Below are 12,510 nucleotides of genomic sequence, written 5' to 3' on the forward strand. Positions count from 1 at the left end.
AAGAGAGAGCTTGCTCTCCCTGTCTTTGAGTACTGTTTTCACTGTCCCGGTTACCTCTTTGCTAACATTCTCTTCAGAGCTGCAGTGAAACCAGGAACCACGTGGAGAAGGCACCCACACTGAAAGTGCCTGGAAGGAACGTTGGGGATTCTTCTCAGTGTCTCTGACATAGGGTTTCACTGTCCCGGGAAAGTCTCTGCTAACACCCTGCAGAGCGCTGTGCCCAATATACAGAAACGTCTTGCTGTATCTCCTACAGGGAAAGTGCCAGGAGGGAATTGTGGAGCTTGTTCTCAGTGCCTCTGAGAATTGCTCTGATTATCCGTGTGACCTCTTTGCTAAGACTCTCCAGAGAGCCGTCCTCAAAACCAACACACATCTTGACATATCTCCCACATTGATCGCAGTGTCTCCAGAAACGGCATTCAAGGAGCCAGGACCTTTTCTCCCTACACTGTCCATTGAGTTGTCCTCAAAACCAATATACATCCTGCTATATCTCCCACATGGAAAGTGCCAGGAGGGAGAAGTGGGGATTATGTTTAGACTTTCTCGGAACTGCTTCAAATCAACTAGATATCTTTGTGCTGTAAATCTCCCAACAGCCAAACGCAAAAGCAGCAAACATCTCGCTGTATGTCCCACATCCAAAGTGCCAAGAGAGAGCTTGCTCTCCCTGTCTTTGAGTACTGTTTTCACTGTCCCGGTTACCTCTTTGCTAACATTCTCTTCAGAGCTGCAGTGAAACCAGGAACCACGTGGAGAAGGCACCCACACTGAAAGTGCCTGGAGGGAACACTGGGGCTTCTTCTCAGTGTCTCTGACATAGGGTTTCACTGTGCCGGGAAAGTCTCTGCTAACACCGTGCAGAGCGCTGTGCCCAATATACAGAAACGTCTTGCGGTATCTCCTACAGGGAAAGTGCCAGGAGGGAATTGCGGAGCTTGTTCTCAGTGTCTCTGAGAATTGCTCTGATTATCCCTGTGACCTCTTTGCTAAGACTCTCCAGAGAGCCGTCCTCAAAACAAACACACATCTTGACATATCTCCCACATTGATCGCAGTGTCTCCAGAAACGGCATTCAAGGAGCCAGGACCTTTTCTCCCTACACTGTCCATTGAGTTGTCCTCAAAACCAATATACATCCTGCTATATCTCCCACATGGAAAGTGCCAGGAGGGAGAAGTGGGGATTATGTTTAGACTTTCTCGGAACTGCTTCAAATCAACTAGATATCTTTGTGCTGTAAATCTCCCAACAGCCAAATGCAAAAGCAGCAAACATCTCGCTGTATGTCCCACATTGAAAGTGCCAAGAGAGAGCTTGCTCTCCCTGTCTTTGAGTACTGTTTTCACTGTCCCGGTTACCTCTTTGCTAACATTCTCTTCAGAGCTGCAGTGAAACCAGGAACCACGTGGAGAAAGCACCCACACTGAAAGTGCCTGGAGGGAACATTGGGGCTTCTTCTCAGTGTCTCTGACATAGGGTTTCACTGTCCCGGGAAAGTCTCTGCTAACACCGTGCAGAGTGCTGTGCCCAATATACAGAAACGTCTTGCGGTATCTCCTACAGGGAAAGTGCCAGGAGGGAATTGTGGAGCTTGTTCTCAGTGTCTCTGAGAATTGCTCTGATTATCTGTGTGACCTCTTTGCTAAGACTCTCCAGAGAGCCGTCCTCAAAACAAACACACATCTTGACATATCTCCCACATTGATCGCAGTGTCTCCAGAAACGGCATTCAAGGAGCCAGGACCTTTTCTCCCTACACTGTCCATTGAGTTGTCCTCAAAACCAATATACATCCTGCTATATCTCCCACATGGAAAGTGCCAGGAGGGAGAAGTGGGGATTATGTTTAGACTTTCTCGGAACTGCTTCAAATCAACTAGATATCTTTGTGCTGTAAATCTCCCAACAGCCAAACGCAAAAGCAGCAAACATCTCGCTGTATGTCCCACATCCAAAGTGCCAAGAGAGAGCTTGCTCTCCCTGTCTTTGAGTACTGTTTTCACTGTCCCGGTTACCTCTTTGCTAACATTCTCTTCAGAGCTGCAGTGAAACCAGGAACCACGTGGAGAAGGCACCCACACTGAAAGTGCCTGGAAGGAACATTGGGGCTTCTTCTCAGTGTCTCTGACATAGGGTTTCACTGTCCCGGGAAAGTCTCTGCTAACACCCTGCAGAGCGCTGTGCCCAATATACAGAAACGTCTTGCGGTATCTCCTACAGGGAAAGTGCCAGGAGGGAATTGTGGAGCTTGTTCTCAGTGTCTCTGAGAATTGCTCTGATTATCTGTGTGACCTCTTTGCTAAGACTCTCCAGAGAGCCGTCCTCAAAACAAACACACATCTTGACATATGTCCCACATTGATCGCAGTGTCTCCAGAAACGGCATTCAAGGAGCCAGGACCTTTTCTCCCTACACTGTCCATTGAGTTGTCCTCAAAACCAATATACATCCTGCTATATCTCCCACATGGAAAGTGCCAGGAGGGAGAAGTGGGGATTATGTTTAGACTTTCTCGGAACTGCTTCAAATCAACTAGATATCTTTGTGCTGTAAATCTCCCAACAGCCAAACGCAAAAGCAGCAAACATCTCGCTGTATGTCCCACATCCAAAGTGCCAAGAGAGAGCTTGCTCTCCCTGTCTTTGAGTACTGTTTTCACTGTCCCGGTTACCTCTTTGCTAACATTCTCTTCAGAGCTGCAGTGAAACCAGGAACCACGTGGAGAAAGCACCCACACTGAAAGTGCCTGGAGGGAACATTGGGGCTTCTTCTCAGTGTCTCTGACATAGGGTTTCACTGTCCCAGGAAAGTCTCTGCTAACACCGTGCAGATCGCTGTGCCCAATATACAGAAACGTCTTGCGGTATCTCCTACAGGGAAAGTGCCAGGAGGGAATTGCGGAGCTTGTTCTCAGTGTCTCTGAGAATTGCTCTGATTATCTGTGTGACCTCTTTGCTAAGACTCTCCAGAGAGCCGTCCTCAAAACAAACACACATCTTGACATATCTCCCACATTGATCGCAGTGTCTCCAGAAACGGCATTCAAGGAGCCAGGACCTTTTCTCCCTACACTGTCCATTGAGTTGTCCTCAAAACCAATATACATCCTGCTATATCTCCCACATGGAAAGTGCCAGGAGGGAGAAGTGGGGATTATGTTTAGACTTTCTCGGAACTGCTTCAAATCAACTAGATATCTTTGTGCTGTAAATCTCCCAACAGCCAAACGCAAAAGCAGCAAACATCTCGCTGTATGTCCCACATCCAAAGTGCCAAGAGAGAGCTTGCTCTCCCTGTCTTTGAGTACTGTTTTCACTGTCCCGGTTACCTCTTTGCTAACATTCTCTTCAGAGCTGCAGTGAAACCAGGAACCACGTGGAGAAAGCACCCACACTGAAAGTGCCTGGAGGGAACATTGGGGCTTCTTCTCAGTGTCTCTGACATAGGGTTTCACTGTGCCGGGAAAGTCTCTGCTAACACCGTGCAGAGCGCTGTGCCCAATATACAGAAACGTCTTGTGGTATCTCCTACAGGGAAAGTGCCAGGAGGGAATTGCGGAGCTTGTTCTCAGTGTCTCTGAGAATTGCTCTGATTATCTGTGTGACCTCTTTGCTAAGACTCTCCAGAGAGCCGTCCTCAAAACAAACACACATCTTGACATATCTCCCACATTGATCGCAGTGTCTCCAGAAACGGCATTCAAGGAGCCAGGACCTTTTCTCCCTACACTGTCCATTGAGTTGTCCTCAAAACCAATATACATCCTGCTATATCTCCCACATGGAAAGTGCCAGGAGGGAGAAGTGGGGATTATGTTTAGACTTTCTCGGAACTGCTTCAAATCAACTGGATATCTTTGTGCTGTAAATCTCCCAACAGCCAAACGCAAAAGCAGCAAACATCTCGCTGTATGTCCCACATCCAAAGTGCCAAGAGAGAGCTTGCTCTCCCTGTCTTTGAGTACTGTTTTCACTGTCCCGGTTACCTCTTTGCTAACATTCTCTTCAGAGCCGCAGTGAAACCAGGAACCACGTGGAGAAAGCACCCACACTGAAAGTGCCTGGAGGGAACATTGGGGCTTCTTCTCAGTGTCTCTGACATAGGGTTTCACTGTGCCGGGAAAGTCTCTGCTAACACCGTGCAGAGCGCTGTGCCCAATATACAGAAACGTCTTGCGGTATCTCCTACAGGGAAAGTGCCAGGAGGGAATTGCGGAGCTTGTTCTCAGTGTCTCTGAGAATTGCTCTGATTATCCCTGTGACCTCTTTGCTAAGACTCTCCAGAGAGCCGTCCTCAAAACAAACACACATCTTGACATATCTCCCACATTGATCGCAGTGTCTCCAGAAACGGCATTCAAGGAGCCAGGACCTTTTCTCCCTACACTGTCCATTGAGTTGTCCTCAAAACCAATATACATCCTGCTATATCTCCCACATGGAAAGTGCCAGGAGGGAGAAGTGGGGATTATGTTTAGACTTTCTCGGAACTGCTTCAAATCAACTAGATATCTTTGTGCTGTAAATCTCCCAACAGCCAAATGCAAAAGCAGCAAACATCTCGCTGTATGTCCCACATCCAAAGTGCCAAGAGAGAGCTTGCTCTCCCTGTCTTTGAGTACTGTTTTCACTGTCCCGGTTACCTCTTTGCTAACATTCTCTTCAGAGCTGCAGTGAAACCAGGAACCACGTGGAGAAAGCACCCACACTGAAAGTGCCTGGAGGGAACATTGGGGCTTCTTCTCAGTGTCTCTGACATAGGGTTTCACTGTCCCGGGAAAGTCTCTGCTAACACCGTGCAGAGTGCTGTGCCCAATATACAGAAACGTCTTGCGGTATCTCCTACAGGGAAAGTGCCAGGAGGGAATTGTGGAGCTTGTTCTCAGTGTCTCTGAGAATTGCTCTGATTATCTGTGTGACCTCTTTGCTAAGACTCTCCAGAGAGCCGTCCTCAAAACAAACACACATCTTGACATATCTCCCACATTGATCGCAGTGTCTCCAGAAACGGCATTCAAGGAGCCAGGACCTTTTCTCCCTACACTGTCCATTGAGTTGTCCTCAAAACCAATATACATCCTGCTATATCTCCCACATGGAAAGTGCCAGGAGGGAGAAGTGGGGATTATGTTTAGACTTTCTCGGAACTGCTTCAAATCAACTAGATATCTTTGTGCTGTAAATCTCCCAACAGCCAAACGCAAAAGCAGCAAACATCTCGCTGTATGTCCCACATCCAAAGTGCCAAGAGAGAGCTTGCTCTCCCTGTCTTTGAGTACTGTTTTCACTGTCCCGGTTACCTCTTTGCTAACATTCTCTTCAGAGCTGCAGTGAAACCAGGAACCACGTGGAGAAGGCACCCACACTGAAAGTGCCTGGAAGGAACATTGGGGCTTCTTCTCAGTGTCTCTGACATAGGGTTTCACTGTCCCGGGAAAGTCTCTGCTAACACCGTGCAGAGCGCTGTGCCCAATATACAGAAACGTCTTGCGGTATCTCCTACAGGGAAAGTGCCAGGAGGGAATTGTGGAGCTTGTTCTCAGTGTCTCTGAGAATTGCTCTGATTATCTGTGTGACCTCTTTGCTAAGACTCTCCAGAGAGCCGTCCTCAAAACAAACACACATCTTGACATATGTCCCACATTGATCGCAGTGTCTCCAGAAACGGCATTCAAGGAGCCAGGAGGTTTTCTCCCTACACTGTCCATTGAGTTGTCCTCAAAACCAATATACATCCTGCTATATCTCCCACATGGAAAGTGCCAGGAGGGAGAAGTGGGGATTATGTTTAGACTTTCTCGGAACTGCTTCAAATCAACTAGATATCTTTGTGCTGTAAATCTCCCAACAGCCAAACGCAAAAGCAGCAAACATCTCGCTGTATGTCCCACATCCAAAGTGCCAAGAGAGAGCTTGCTCTCCCTGTCTTTGAGTACTGTTTTCACTGTCCCGGTTACCTCTTTGCTAACATTCTCTTCAGAGCTGCAGTGAAACCAGGAACCACGTGGAGAAAGCACCCACACTGAAAGTGCCTGGAGGGAACATTGGGGCTTCTTCTCAGTGTCTCTGACATAGGGTTTCACTGTCCCAGGAAAGTCTCTGCTAACACCGTGCAGATCGCTGTGCCCAATATACAGAAACGTCTTGCGGTATCTCCTACAGGGAAAGTGCCAGGAGGGAATTGCGGAGCTTGTTCTCAGTGTCTCTGAGAATTGCTCTGATTATCTGTGTGACCTCTTTGCTAAGACTCTCCAGAGAGCCGTCCTCAAAACAAACACACATCTTGACATATCTCCCACATTGATCGCAGTGTCTCCAGAAACGGCATTCAAGGAGCCAGGACCTTTTCTCCCTACACTGTCCATTGAGTTGTCCTCAAAACCAATATACATCCTGCTATATCTCCCACATGGAAAGTGCCAGGAGGGAGAAGTGGGGATTATGTTTAGACTTTCTCGGAACTGCTTCAAATCAACTAGATATCTTTGTGCTGTAAATCTCCCAACAGCCAAACGCAAAAGCAGCAAACATCTCGCTGTATGTCCCACATCCAAAGTGCCAAGAGAGAGCTTGCTCTCCCTGTCTTTGAGTACTGTTTTCACTGTCCCGGTTACCTCTTTGCTAACATTCTCTTCAGAGCTGCAGTGAAACCAGGAACCACGTGGAGAAAGCACCCACACTGAAAGTGCCTGGAGGGAACATTGGGGCTTCTTCTCAGTGTCTCTGACATAGGGTTTCACTGTGCCGGGAAAGTCTCTGCTAACACCGTGCAGAGCGCTGTGCCCAATATACAGAAACGTCTTGTGGTATCTCCTACAGGGAAAGTGCCAGGAGGGAATTGCGGAGCTTGTTCTCAGTGTCTCTGAGAATTGCTCTGATTATCTGTGTGACCTCTTTGCTAAGACTCTCCAGAGAGCCGTCCTCAAAACAAACACACATCTTGACATATCTCCCACATTGATCGCAGTGTCTCCAGAAACGGCATTCAAGGAGCCAGGACCTTTTCTCCCTACACTGTCCATTGAGTTGTCCTCAAAACCAATATACATCCTGCTATATCTCCCACATGGAAAGTGCCAGGAGGGAGAAGTGGGGATTATGTTTAGACTTTCTCGGAACTGCTTCAAATCAACTGGATATCTTTGTGCTGTAAATCTCCCAACAGCCAAACGCAAAAGCAGCAAACATCTCGCTGTATGTCCCACATCCAAAGTGCCAAGAGAGAGCTTGCTCTCCCTGTCTTTGAGTACTGTTTTCACTGTCCCGGTTACCTCTTTGCTAACATTCTCTTCAGAGCCGCAGTGAAACCAGGAACCACGTGGAGAAAGCACCCACACTGAAAGTGCCTGGAGGGAACATTGGGGCTTCTTCTCAGTGTCTCTGACATAGGGTTTCACTGTCCCGGGAAAGTCTCTGCTAACACCGTGCAGAGCGCTGTGCCCAATATACAGAAACGTCTTGCGGTATCTCCTACAGGGAAAGTGCCAGGAGGGAATTGCGGAGCTTGTTCTCAGTGTCTCTGAGAATTGCTCTGATTATCCCTGTGACCTCTTTGCTAAGACTCTCCAGAGAGCCGTCCTCAAAACAAACACACATCTTGACATATCTCCCACATTGATCGCAGTGTCTCCAGAAACGGCATTCAAGGAGCCAGGAGGTTTTCTCCCTACACTGTCCATTGAGTTGTCCTCAAAACCAATATACATCCTGCTATATCTCCCACATGGAAAGTGCCAGGAGGGAGAAGTGGGGATTATGTTTAGACTTTCTCGGAACTGCTTCAAATCAACTAGATATCTTTGTGCTGTAAATCTCCCAACAGCCAAACGCAAAAGCAGCAAACATCTCGCTGTATGTCCCACATCCAAAGTGCCAAGAGAGAGCTTGCTCTCCCTGTCTTTGAGTACTGTTTTCACTGTCCCGGTTACCTCTTTGCTAACATTCTCTTCAGAGCTGCAGTGAAACCAGGAACCACGTGGAGAAAGCACCCACACTGAAAGTGCCTGGAGGGAACATTGGGGCTTCTTCTCAGTGTCTCTGACATAGGGTTTCACTGTCCCGGGAAAGTCTCTGCTAACACCGTGCAGAGTGCTGTGCCCAATATACAGAAACGTCTTGCGGTATCTCCTACAGGGAAAGTGCCAGGAGGGAATTGCGGAGCTTGTTCTCAGTGTCTCTGAGAATTGCTCTGATTATCTGTGTGACCTCTTTGCTAAGACTCTCCAGAGAGCCGTCCTCAAAACAAACACACATCTTGACATATCTCCCACATTGATCGCAGTGTCTCCAGAAACGGCATTCAAGGAGCCAGGACCTTTTCTCCCTACACTGTCCATTGAGTTGTCCTCAAAACCAATATACATCCTGCTATATCTCCCACATGGAAAGTGCCAGGAGGGAGAAGTGGGGATTATGTTTAGACTTTCTCGGAACTGCTTCAAATCAACTAGATATCTTTGTGCTGTAAATCTCCCAACAGCCAAACGCAAAAGCAGCAAACATCTCGCTGTATGTCCCACATCCAAAGTGCCAAGAGAGAGCTTGCTCTCCCTGTCTTTGAGTACTGTTTTCACTGTCCCGGTTACCTCTTTGCTAACATTCTCTTCAGAGCTGCAGTGAAACCAGGAACCACGTGGAGAAGGCACCCACACTGAAAGTGCCTGGAAGGAACATTGGGGCTTCTTCTCAGTGTCTCTGACATAGGGTTTCACTGTCCCGGGAAAGTCTCTGCTAACACCGTGCAGAGCGCTGTGCCCAATATACAGAAACGTCTTGCGGTATCTCCTACAGGGAAAGTGCCAGGAGGGAATTGTGGAGCTTGTTCTCAGTGTCTCTGAGAATTGCTCTGATTATCTGTGTGACCTCTTTGCTAAGACTCTCCAGAGAGCCGTCCTCAAAACAAACACACATCTTGACATATGTCCCACATTGATCGCAGTGTCTCCAGAAACGGCATTCAAGGAGCCAGGACCTTTTCTCCCTACACTGTCCATTGAGTTGTCCTCAAAACCAATATACATCCTGTTATATCTCCCACATGGAAAGTGCCAGGAGGGAGAAGTGGGGATTATGTTTAGACTTTCTCGGAACTGCTTCAAATCAACTAGATATCTTTGTGCTGTAAATCTCCCAACAGCCAAACGCAAAAGCAGCAAACATCTCGCTGTATGTCCCACATCCAAAGTGCCAAGAGAGAGCTTGCTCTCCCTGTCTTTGAGTACTGTTTTCACTGTCCCGGTTACCTCTTTGCTAACATTCTCTTCAGAGCTGCAGTGAAACCAGGAACCACGTGGAGAAAGCACCCACACTGAAAGTGCCTGGAGGGAACACTGGGGCTTCTTCTCAGTGTCTCTGACATAGGGTTTCACTGTGCCGGGAAAGTCTCTGCTAACACCGTGCAGAGCGCTGTGCCCAATATACAGAAACGTCTTGCGGTATCTCCTACAGGGAAAGTGCCAGGAGGGAATTGCGGAGCTTGTTCTCAGTGTCTCTGAGAATTGCTCTGATTATCCCTGTGACCTCTTTGCTAAGACTCTCCAGAGAGCCGTCCTCAAAACAAACACACATCTTGACATATCTCCCACATTGATCGCAGTGTCTCCAGAAACGGCATTCAAGGAGCCAGGACCTTTTCTCCCTACACTGTCCATTGAGTTGTCCTCAAAACCAATATACATCCTGCTATATCTCCCACATGGAAAGTGCCAGGAGGGAGAAGTGGGGATTATGTTTAGACTTTCTCGGAACTGCTTCAAATCAACTAGATATCTTTGTGCTGTAAATCTCCCAACAGCCAAACGCAAAAGCAGCAAACATCTCGCTGTATGTCCCACATCCAAAGTGCCAAGAGAGAGCTTGCTCTCCCTGTCTTTGAGTACTGTTTTCACTGTCCCGGTTACCTCTTTGCTAACATTCTCTTCAGAGCTGCAGTGAAACCAGGAACCACGTGGAGAAGGCACCCACACTGAAAGTGCCTGGAAGGAACATTGGGGCTTCTTCTCAGTGTCTCTGACATAGGGTTTCACTGTCCCGGGAAAGTCTCTGCTAACACCGTGCAGAGCGCTGTGCCCAATATACAGAAACGTCTTGCGGTATCTCCTACAGGGAAAGTGCCAGGAGGGAATTGTGGAGCTTGTTCTCAGTGTCTCTGAGAATTGCTCTGATTATCTGTGTGACCTCTTTGCTAAGACTCTCCAGAGAGCCGTCCTCAAAACAAACACACATCTTGACATATGTCCCACATTGATCGCAGTGTCTCCAGAAACGGCATTCAAGGAGCCAGGACCTTTTCTCCCTACACTGTCCATTGAGTTGTCCTCAAAACCAATATACATCCTGTTATATCTCCCACATGGAAAGTGCCAGGAGGGAGAAGTGGGGATTATGTTTAGACTTTCTCGGAACTGCTTCAAATCAACTAGATATCTTTGTGCTGTAAATCTCCCAACAGCCAAACGCAAAAGCAGCAAACATCTCGCTGTATGTCCCACATCCAAAGTGCCAAGAGAGAGCTTGCTCTCCCTGTCTTTGAGTACTGTTTTCACTGTCCCGGTTACCTCTTTGCTAACATTCTCTTCAGAGCTGCAGTGAAACCAGGAACCACGTGGAGAAAGCACCCACACTGAAAGTGCCTGGAGGGAACACTGGGGCTTCTTCTCAGTGTCTCTGACATAGGGTTTCACTGTGCCGGGAAAGTCTCTGCTAACACCGTGCAGAGCGCTGTGCCCAATATACAGAAACGTCTTGCGGTATCTCCTACAGGGAAAGTGCCAGGAGGGAATTGCGGAGCTTGTTCTCAGTGTCTCTGAGAATTGCTCTGATTATCCCTGTGACCTCTTTGCTAAGACTCTCCAGAGAGCCGTCCTCAAAACAAACACACATCTTGACATATCTCCCACATTGATCGCAGTGTCTCCAGAAACGGCATTCAAGGAGCCAGGACCTTTTCTCCCTACACTGTCCATTGAGTTGTCCTCAAAACCAATATACATCCTGCTATATCTCCCACATGGAAAGTGCCAGGAGGGAGAAGTGGGGATTATGTTTAGACTTTCTCGGAACTGCTTCAAATCAACTAGATATCTTTGTGCTGTAAATCTCCCAACAGCCAAATGCAAAAGCAGCAAACATCTCGCTGTATGTCCCACATCCAAAGTGCCAAGAGAGAGCTTGCTCTCCCTGTCTTTGAGTACTGTTTTCACTGTCCCGGTTACCTCTTTGCTAACATTCTCTTCAGAGCTGCAGTGAAACCAGGAACCACGTGGAGAAAGCACCCACACTGAAAGTGCCTGGAGGGAACATTGGGGCTTCTTCTCAGTGTCTCTGACATAGGGTTTCACTGTCCCGGGAAAGTCTCTGCTAACACCGTGCAGAGTGCTGTGCCCAATATACAGAAACGTCTTGCGGTATCTCCTACAGGGAAAGTGCCAGGAGGGAATTGCGGAGCTTGTTCTCAGTGTCTCTGAGAATTGCTCTGATTATCTGTGTGACCTCTTTGCTAAGACTCTCCAGAGAGCCGTCCTCAAAACAAACACACATCTTGACATATCTCCCACATTGATCGCAGTGTCTCCAGAAACGGCATTCAAGGAGCCAGGACCTTTTCTCCCTACACTGTCCATTGAGTTGTCCTCAAAACCAATATACATCCTGCTATATCTCCCACATGGAAAGTGCCAGGAGGGAGAAGTGGGGATTATGTTTAGACTTTCTCAGAACTGCTTCAAATCAACTAGATATCTTTGTGCTGTAAATCTCCCAACAGCCAAACGCAAAAGCAGCAAACATCTCGCTGTATGTCCCACATCCAAAGTGCCAAGAGAGAGCTTGCTCTCCCTGTCTTTGAGTACTGTTTTCACTGTCCCGGTTACCTCTTTGCTAACATTCTCTTCAGAGCTGCAGTGAAACCAGGAACCACGTGGAGAAAGCACCCACACTGAAAGTGCCTGGAGGGAACATTGGGGCTTCTTCTCAGTGTCTCTGACATAGGGTTTCACTGTCCCGGGAAAGTCTCTGCTAACACCGTGCAGAGTGCTGTGCCCAATATACAGAAACGTCTTGCGGTATCTCCTACAGGGAAAGTGCCAGGAGGGAATTGTGGAGCTTGTTCTCAGTGTCTCTGAGAATTGCTCTGGTTATCTGTGTGACCTCTTTGCTAAGACTCTCCAGAGAGCCGTCCTCAAAACAAACACACATCTTGACATATCTCCCACATTGATCGCAGTGTCTCCAGAAACGGCATTCAAGGAGCCAGGAGGTTTTCTCCCTACACTGTCCATTGAGTTGTCCTCAAAACCAATATACATCCTGCTATATCTCCCACATGGAAAGTGCCAGGAGGGAGAAGTGGGGATTATGTTTAGACTTTCTCGGAACTGCTTCAAATCAACTAGATATCTTTGTGCTGTAAATCTCCCAACAGCCAAACGCAAAAGCAGCAAACATCTCGCTGTATGTCCCACATCCAAAGTGCCAAGAGAGAGCTTGCTCTCCCTGTCTTT

The sequence above is a fragment of the Larus michahellis genome, unplaced genomic scaffold (assembly GCF_964199755.1).
Source record: "Larus michahellis unplaced genomic scaffold, bLarMic1.1 SCAFFOLD_37, whole genome shotgun sequence".
Taxonomy (NCBI): Eukaryota; Metazoa; Chordata; class Aves; order Charadriiformes; family Laridae; genus Larus; species Larus michahellis.